This window comes from Meriones unguiculatus, chromosome 2 (assembly GCF_030254825.1).
Source record: "Meriones unguiculatus strain TT.TT164.6M chromosome 2, Bangor_MerUng_6.1, whole genome shotgun sequence".
Classification (NCBI taxonomy): domain Eukaryota; kingdom Metazoa; phylum Chordata; class Mammalia; order Rodentia; family Muridae; genus Meriones; species Meriones unguiculatus.
Window position 1 is genome coordinate 152,000,919 of NC_083350.1, and position 9,202 is coordinate 152,010,120.

Consider the following 9,202-nt stretch of genomic DNA (forward strand, 5'->3'; position numbering starts at 1 on the left):
CTTCTTTCCCACTAAAGCCAGAATAGCTAAAACAACCTTGTACAATAAAAGATCTGCTGGAGGTATCTGCAATACTGACCTCAAGTTGTACTATAGAAAAATTCAAATACATCCATAGGTATCACCCTGTATGAAACTAAAGGCCAAGTGGATCAAAGACCTCAACATAAAACCAGACACACTAAATCTGTTAAAAGGAAAGAGTGGGGAAGAGCCTCGAACTCACTGACCCAGAAAACAAGTTCCTGAACATAACACCAAGAGCACAGGCTTTAAGATCAACAATTAATAAATGAGACCTCATGAAAGTGAAAAGCTTCTGTAAAGCAAAGGATACTCTCATCAGAACAAAACAACTGCCTACAGACTGGGAATAGATCTTCACCAACCCTACATCTGACAGAGAGTTGATATACAGAATATATGAAAAACTGGAGGCATTCAACACCAACAAACAAAGTAATCCAATTAAAAAGTGAGCTATAGAGATAAACACAGAATTCTCATCAGAGGAATATCAAATGACAGAGAAACATTCAAGAAATGTTCAACATTCTTATCATCAGGTAAATGCAAATCAAAAAGACCCTGAGATTCTGCCTTATATCCATCCAAATGGTTAAGATCAAAAACTCAAGTTACAAAACCTACTGGAGAGGATGCAGAGAAAGAGGAATCCTCCTCCATTGATGGTGGGAATGTAAATTTGTACCAACACTTTGGAAAACAGTCTGGTGCTTTCTCAGAAAATTAGGAATAGTACTACCTCAAGATCCAGTTATACCACTCTGGGGCATATATCTGAAATATACTCCACAATACAACAAAGACATTTGCTCATCTATGTTCATAGCAGCTTCATTCATAATAGCCAGAATCTGGAAATAAAATAGATATCTCTCAACTGAGGAATGGATACAGAAATTGTGGTACATTTGCACAATGGAATACTACTCAGCAATTAAAAACAAGGAAATTCTACCTTTATATTACATGGTACAATTGATCAAAACACAAAGGTAAATTTTATTATTTATTTATGTAATTATTTTTGAAACATGGTCTCCCTAGGTAGTACTAGCTGTCCTAGAGTTTTCCTAGAGACTGCTATGTAAACCAGGCTGACCTTGAAGTTAGAAAGATCTACCTGCCCCTGCATCCTGAGTGCTGAGATTAAAGGTGTGCTCCACCATGTCTGGCTTAAAAGGTGATATTTAAATCAGGTTCCTAGTGGCTTTGAAGGTATGACTCTTGTGTCACATGTGTTTCGATAGGTGACAAAGAGGAGAGAAACTATGTCTGTGCTCAGTGTTCTGACCTATGAATATCTGAATGTTCAGTAGCCTAATATTCCATGAAAAAACAATGAGCCTTATACAACCACCAGCCTGGAGCCAGAGGGCCTAGAAAAGGAGCTAGTTTGATGTGACCACAAGTCTTGTGGTACACAGGCCTTGGGGGCAGACTATGTCCAAGATAACCATTATTCCCAGCACCATAATGTTTGCGAGGTGAATAGCACGCCGGAGACTACTCCTGAGATGACCCCAAATACTCAAGGACCAGGGACACCAATAAAAAAGGCAAGTAAGTAATAAAGAAGTGGAAAAGGGAAAAAAAATAGGACAGAAGGATGTGTGCACAATGAAAAGAGGCTGAACTAGAAACCCAAATGAAGCAGGGAAAAGCCTGATGTGAGTAGCTGGTGATGCCACCTGGATCTGCTGTGGTCCTGGCCTGTGGAGCCACTGAGGGCCATGTCTTTGTCCATGGCCCTGCAGCATTTACAAAGGCCAGGTGGACATCTCCTGTCTTGGATGCTACCTGGGGACATGTTGATGTCTGAGAAATATGAAGAATTGGCCCCATCCCTCACCTGGGCATTGTGGGAAACCTGGCCTGGGGGTCATGAGAGCAGGAGAGCTGACCACACCCTATCTAGCCACAGTAATCAGAAGAGCAGACCCCATACATTGTAAGAGTTTCAGGCAAGTCAGCCCTGAGGATATGAGCCTGGGAGAGTGCCCCCACCACTTATGTTCTGTGATATGGCATGGAATTTCGAGAGATAGCCTCCTCCCACTCATCTAGTTGTCTTAACACAAGCTTTTGGGTTCTGAGATACACTCCTTCCTTAGTTGTAAGAGATTTGTGTAGCTAACAGTTTTTGAAGCTCATTGAAGCCAGCTTGCCTGTGGCAGGTGGGAGACTTGGTGCTGGAGTCTTGAAAGTAGGAGAGCTGGTCTTGTCTATCACCCACTGCAGCACACAGGAGAGCAGGCCATACACCTCTCCTGGGCAGCATAGAAGAGCTGACCTTGGTGGCAGGTGCATGAGCATGCTGGCTCAGAGGTCGTAAGTAAGGGAGTATTGGCTATGCCACTCATCTGCAGTGAGGTGACTCGGCAAGGAGGACACATTCCACACTCCCCTCCAGGCCCCACTGCTTGCCACCTATGTATGACAGGCAGAATAGCTGGCCCCTAGGCCATGTTCCTCACTAGCTGGAGAACGAGCCATGTACCTCGCCTGGACAGCAGGGTAAAGCTGGCACTGGTTGCAGTGGTGTCTGGTGAGCCAGCTGCAAGGGTGTGAGATCAATAGAGCTGGCAGTCTACAAGTTCAGATACCGCCTAGGCCCAGATTCAGGGCTTTGAATTGGCCCATCCCAAAATCTACCTCATCAGTGAAGTGCTGCTTGCATGAAGTGGAGTGGAGTCCCAGTGAGGTGCCAATATTAATAGAGTAGCAGAAGACAGAGGCCTTATACCCTACCAATGAGTCATTGCAATGGACATTTGCAAGTGAAGAAATGTGGACAAAAGGGTAAATTCTAGGACATGCTATTACACACTACAGCTTCAACAACGAGTTTTTTTTTTTTCTTTTTCTTTCTATTTTGGGGGAGGTTTCAAGGGTAAAGGGCAGATACAAATTGAGAGGGAGATGCCTGGGATTGTAGTGCATGAACCAATAAAGGGTTAAAGTACATATTTAAAAATACAACTAAACAAAAAGTGTGTGATAATGAGATTTCCCATGATTTCTTACATATGACACAAAATAAAAGTAAGAAAAAGATGCTCATAGCAGCTTTATTTCTAATAGCATGAATCTGGAAACAACCTAGATGTCCCTCAACAGAGGAAGGGGTACAGAGAATATGGTATGTTTACACAGTGGAATACTACTTAGCAATTAAAAACAAGGAAATCATGAAAATTTGCAGGCAAATGGTGGGAACAAGAAAAGACCATCTTAATTGAGGTAACCCAGAAGCAGAAAGACACATATGGTATATACTCACTTATAAGTGGATATTAGCAATATAATATAGGATAGACATTCTAAAATCTATAGTCCTAAAGAAGCTAAACAACAAGGAGGACCCTAGAGAGGAGCCCGAAACCTCACTGAGAAGGGCACGCAGGATAGACATCAGAAGGAGGAAAAGATAAGGAACAGGACAGGAGCTTTCCACAGGGGATCTCTGAAAGACTCTATCTACCATGGTATTGAAGGAGGTACTGAGACTCATAGCCCAACTTTGTGCAGATTTCTGGAAACCTTATGGAAGAAGAGAGATATAAAAAGACTTGGAGGGGACAGGAACTCCACAAGGAGACCAACAGAGCCAAAAATTCTGGGCCGAGAGGGATCTGCAGAAACATATACTCCAACCAAGGAACATGCATGGAGAGGATCTAGACACCCTGCACAGAGGAAACACATAGGCTGATCACTTTCCAAGTGGGTTCTCTAAGAAGGGGGCAGGGGATGTCTCTGAGATAAATTTAGTGGCAGGCTCTTTGATCACCTCCCTCTGGGCTGTTCGGCCTTGTCAGGCCAGAGAAGATGAGGCAACCAACTTAGATGGGTCAGATAGAAGGGGAGGAGGTCTTCCCCTATCAGGGGACTAGGGAAAGGGCATAGGGGAAGAAGAGGGAGGGTGAGTAGGACTAGGAGAAAACAAGAGAAGGGGCAACAGCTGGGATAATGTATAATAAAGAAATAAATAAGAAAAAGTAATTAATTGGACCTATCAAAGTAAAATTGTATGCATGTATGCATATATATATATATGCATTTTTACTATATATATATACAATTTATATATATATATATATATATATATATATATATATACATACATATATATATATATATCCAGGCAAAGTAGATAATACAAAATAACAGTGGAACAGTGTAAAATATTTGCATAATGATAAAAATGATAATAGGTGAATTTCCAACATGTATAATGACTGTAAGTATAAAAAGTTACAAGGAAAAATACATTAATTAATTTAGTCATGCTCAAAAAGGAATTTGAAAGCTATTCCTTCAAACAAGTTTTAAAATATCAAATAATCACTTGAAATATTCAACAATAACATTCATTAAGAAAAAAAAACACTCCAAAAGCATTAGGATGAAGAAGGGAGGAAGGGGACAGAAGAAAGAGAGAAGGAAAGTATAAAGTAGATATGAACATAGAGAGAGAAAGAGAAAAGGACAGAGGAGAGAAATACTAAAGAATAAGGAAAAGAGCTTTAAAAATAGAGAGGGTTGAATAAGGAGAAAGAGAAGAGAGAAAGGAATGAAGGAAATGAGAGTAGATAATAATAAAACAGGGCAAGAATATGACGAAGCAGTATCTCTTATATTTTGCTATTTATGAATTTTATCACTGATGTAGAGAACTGCATAAAAATTACTTTAAAATTAAAAGTAGAAGTATTATATGACCCATCATTTTCACCATTGTCTGTGCTGTGCATTGTTCATGCTAGCAGTATGTACAATGATCCAAATGTAACCACCTCAAGTGTTTGTTAAAGAAGAACTAATGGTTCTGTTCCTCTCCTTGTGGAGCTCTTCTCCTCTACAGGTTTTACCATCTCCTCCTTCTTTCAAAAGATTCCCTGCACTCTGTCCAAAGTTTGGTTATGAGTCTCAGCATCTGCTTTGATATACTGCTGGTTAGATATTTTCAGAGGCCAAAAAATCTGGGCACAGGGATATTTTCCGAGACTGATACTCCAACCAAGGACCATTCATGGATATAACCTAGAAGCCCTGTTTAGATGTAACCCATAGCAGCTCAGTGTCCTAGTAAGTACGTGCCCTAGGAAGAGGCACAGGGACTATCTCCGACATAATCTCATTGGCTGGCTCTTTGATCACCTCCCCTTGAGGGAGGAGCAGCCTTGCCAGAACACAGAGGAGGACAATGCAGCCAGTTCAGATGAGACCTGATATGCTAGGGTCAGATGCAAGGGGAGGAGGACCTCCCCTATCAGTGGACTTTGAAAGGGGCATGGGAGAAGATGAGGGAGGAAGGGTGGGATTGGGAGGGAATGAGGGAGGAGACTACAGCTGGGATACAAAGTAAACTGTAATTAAATATAAACTGTAATTAATATAAAAAATAAAAATTTAATAAAAAAGAACTAAAGGTATTTATACTCAATAAATATTTGTAACAACTTAAAGTACATGAGATTCTGATGCACACCACAAAAAGGGTTCTCAACCAGCATATCACAACTCCTCTAGGATCAAAAGACCCTTTCAGAAGGGGGAGGGAAGTGGGATCGGGAGGGGAGGAGGAGGGGCTTACAGGGGATACAAAGAGAATAAAGTGTAATTAATAAAAAAAAACAATGAATAAATAATTTGGCTGTGAAAAAAAAAGACCCTTTCAGAAAGGTCACCTAACACTATCAGAAAACACAGAGATTTTCAATGCAATTCATAACACTAGAAAAGTTACAGTTATGAATAGCAATGAAAATGATTTCATGGTTAGAGGTCGCCACAACATAGGAACTGTGTTAAAGGGTTGCAGTATTAGGAAGGTTGAGAACCACTGCTCTACAGCTTAGTTCAGCTTTGGAAATTAAAAATGCAGTCTGAGTGCATGTACTAGAGTGAAAATATTTATTTTATAATCCAATGTCCAGAATATGTCAGTTTGTATAATATCGATAGTAAAAAGTCATTTCATAGTAGAAGTATAGTCTAAAACAAAACCTGTGTATTTTTGAAAACTAGCGTTCTTTCTTAATTTTACTGTCTCCTGGAACTTGGCTGGCCCTGTGTATTCAAATTCATCAAGTGTGTTCCTACACTAATGTCTACTGCTTATTCTGTTTAAATGCCCAATATTATCTGAAAACAATACCTGGGTCAGAGACTTACACATTCTCTAAAAGTTCTCCTTGTTTCACCCAAAACATACATATTTTCTCATGTTCATTCTGGAGTTGTTCTAAACCCAGTTTAATAATGGTAACAAAGAGTGACATTTCTCATACTGCTTCAACTCCATGTAGCATTCTATGGCCCAGAAATACCCCTAAGGAGTGCTCTATCCTGTGATAATTGCATCGCCTCTTTTGATTTATTGTTAATTAAATTAATTAATTATGTGCTATTTACCCAAGTGGACTTGATTTAATGTGCAGCATGTACTTCGAAAATAGAGAAAAAGGATGATGCTGCTCATTGATAACACCAATTCACACTGTACTTCCTCCCAGTGAAAAGACTTTTAAGTGGAGACATATATTTACTTTTCTGCTTTCTTCCAAAAGATGTGAATTTTGATGAACATGATCAGAGGAATTTACTAGTCAAATACTCAAACAGAGCAATGGATGGTATTTGAATTAATGATACTTGAAGCAAATGAAACTACTAGGAAAGGGGAGATTGATGTATAATATTAATTTTATGTATTATAAATTAATAGAGTACATTTGTTTCATTGATGACAACACAACTTGCCAATCGAGATCACCATTCTCTATCTGTTTATTATAGATTAAAGTTCAGATCTGCTACCTAAAAAGACAATCAATTGTTTGTGGAGATTTTTTGTTGTTTGTTTGCTTGTTTTGTTAAGGTTTTTTTTTTAATCAGTAAAAATTTTTGGTTCTCAGCCTTCAATAGCATACATATTATTTTCATAGTTTCCTTTCTTTTTTGTATTTTTTATTTCCTTTATTAATTACAGTTTATTCACTTTGTATCCCCCCTGTAGCTCCCTCCCACCTCCCCTCCCAACCATGCCCCTCCCCCAGTCCAGTGATAGGGGAGGTCTTCCTCTCCTTCCTTCTGATCCTAGTCTATCAGCTCTCTACAGGACTGGCTGCATTGTCTTCCTCTGTGGCCTGGTAAGGCTGCTCCACCCTCAGGGGGAGATGATAAAAGAGCAGGTCAATCAGTTCAAGTCAGAGGCAGTTCCTGTTCCCATTACTGAACTGCCATAGACTACATCTGTACAGGGTTTCTAGGTTATCTCCATGCATGGTCCTTGGTTGGAGTATCAGTCTCAGAAAAGGCCCCTATGCCCATCTATTCCACTTGTCAAACCTGAATCAAGATCAGGTAAATAAATTAAATAGTCCTATATCCCCTAAGGAAATAGAAGCTGTCATTAAAAGTCCCCCATGCAAAAAAAAAAAAAAAAAAAAAAAAAAAAAAAACCCAGGGCCAGATGGTTTCAGTGCAGAAATCTACCAGACTTTCAAAGAAGAGCTAACACCAATACTCTTCAAACTATTCCACAAAATAGAAACAGAAGGAACACTACCAAACTCATTCTATGAAGCCAAAGTCAACTTGGTACTTAAACCTCACAAAGACCCAACAAAGAAAGAGAATTTCAGGCCAATCTCCCTTATGAACATTGATGCAAAAATACTCAACAAAATATTGCAAACCGAATACAAAAACACATCAAAGATATCATCCACTATGATCAAATAGGCTTCATCCCAGGTATGCAGTGGTGGTTCAATATATGGAAATCCATCAATGTGATCCACCAAATAAAAAACTGAAGGAGGAAAACCAAATGATCATCTCCTTAGATGCTACAAAAGCATTTGACAAAATCGAACATCCATTTATGTTTAAAGTCTTGGAGAGATCAAGGATACAAGGCACATACCTAAACATAGTAAAGGCAATATACAGCAAGCCTATAGCCAACAGCAAACTCAATGGAGAGAAACTTAAATCAATCCCATTGTTTTGTTTTTTGAGATAGTATTTTTCTGTGCTATACTTGCTTTGACGACCAGGCTGGCCTCAAATTCACAAACATCCATTTACCTCTGTCTTCCTAAGTGTTGGGATTTCAGGTCTGTGCACTGCTATGCTTTGGGAGAACATTTTTATCCTCAATACACAATGATAACCTGCTGAGTCTCTATAATATTCCATATTTGTAACAATATCAGGGCTCACTGGTTGGTTTGAGCTAATCATTCTGGGGGCATTTCCCTATAAAAGAATGTTTCTCATCATCTCAGCATTTCTCAATGTTCCATAGGGTCTTTGTTTAGTCCTGAGGTCCTTTAAGCTTTCCCTGTTCTGGGTGAGGATGCTTCTTTGTTTTGTAGCTATTCAGGTCTTGTTTGGAAATTCGTATTGATGGGTCTTCATTGGTGTTGCATCTCTGGCATTTCTAAGAATGGAAATCTCACAGAAAACTTCCTGTACCTCTGGCTTTTATAATCTTGCTACTCCATTTTCCCATATGACCTTAGAGCCTTAAATGCAAGAATCGTGTTGTAGATTCATGAATTGCAGCAGGGTACCACACTCTCACTTCATCTGTGCATTTTGTCACTTACAGTTTTCTGTAATGTTTTGTTGTTATTGTTGTTGTTGCAGAGACATTTTGTGAGTGAGGGGGGAGGCCTTTACTTATCTGTAGGTATAAATATAAATGTTTAAATGTCATTGAGAATTGATCTGGCTCACCAATAATGACAATTATAGGTTCTCCTTAAAGATCTATAACTACTCTAACCCCTGGTAGTGGTCTAGATTTTCAGCATCTGACAATTTTCTTCCTGTTGAACAAGCCTGAAATCCAATCACAGTTATTGGTTACCAACGAAATATATGTGCCATTGTTGTACTCTTGTGCCAGGCTGTTAATTGGTTTAGTTCTTAAGCATAATCACTGGATAGCACTATTGATTTCTTCCCTTAATTGTAGCCTTGCATTGCTCCTCAGAGAGGAAGCTTTCAGATCAGATCTAATTCTTTTCTCCAGGAGTCTGTGTCCAATGTACACAGAGTAGAATCAGTACTTTGTTTACTCTTGCTTAAGAGTTAAAAGTGATAGGCTTTGAGGTGGCTCAAAGGTTAAAAAGCTTGTGCTCCTCCATAGGACCAGAAA

The 9,202-nt window shown here is 39.3% G+C and overlaps 1 non-coding gene across 1 annotated transcript; it reads left to right on the top strand.

The window, feature by feature from the left end:
• The first annotated feature begins 1,220 nt into the window (after window positions 1-1,220).
• LOC132652631 (small nucleolar RNA SNORA17) lies at window positions 1,221-1,352 on the top strand. The gene has a single exon (XR_009590225.1). It is a non-coding gene; the product is annotated as a small nucleolar RNA SNORA17 (small nucleolar RNA).
• The last annotated feature ends 7,850 nt before the right edge of the window (window positions 1,353-9,202 follow it).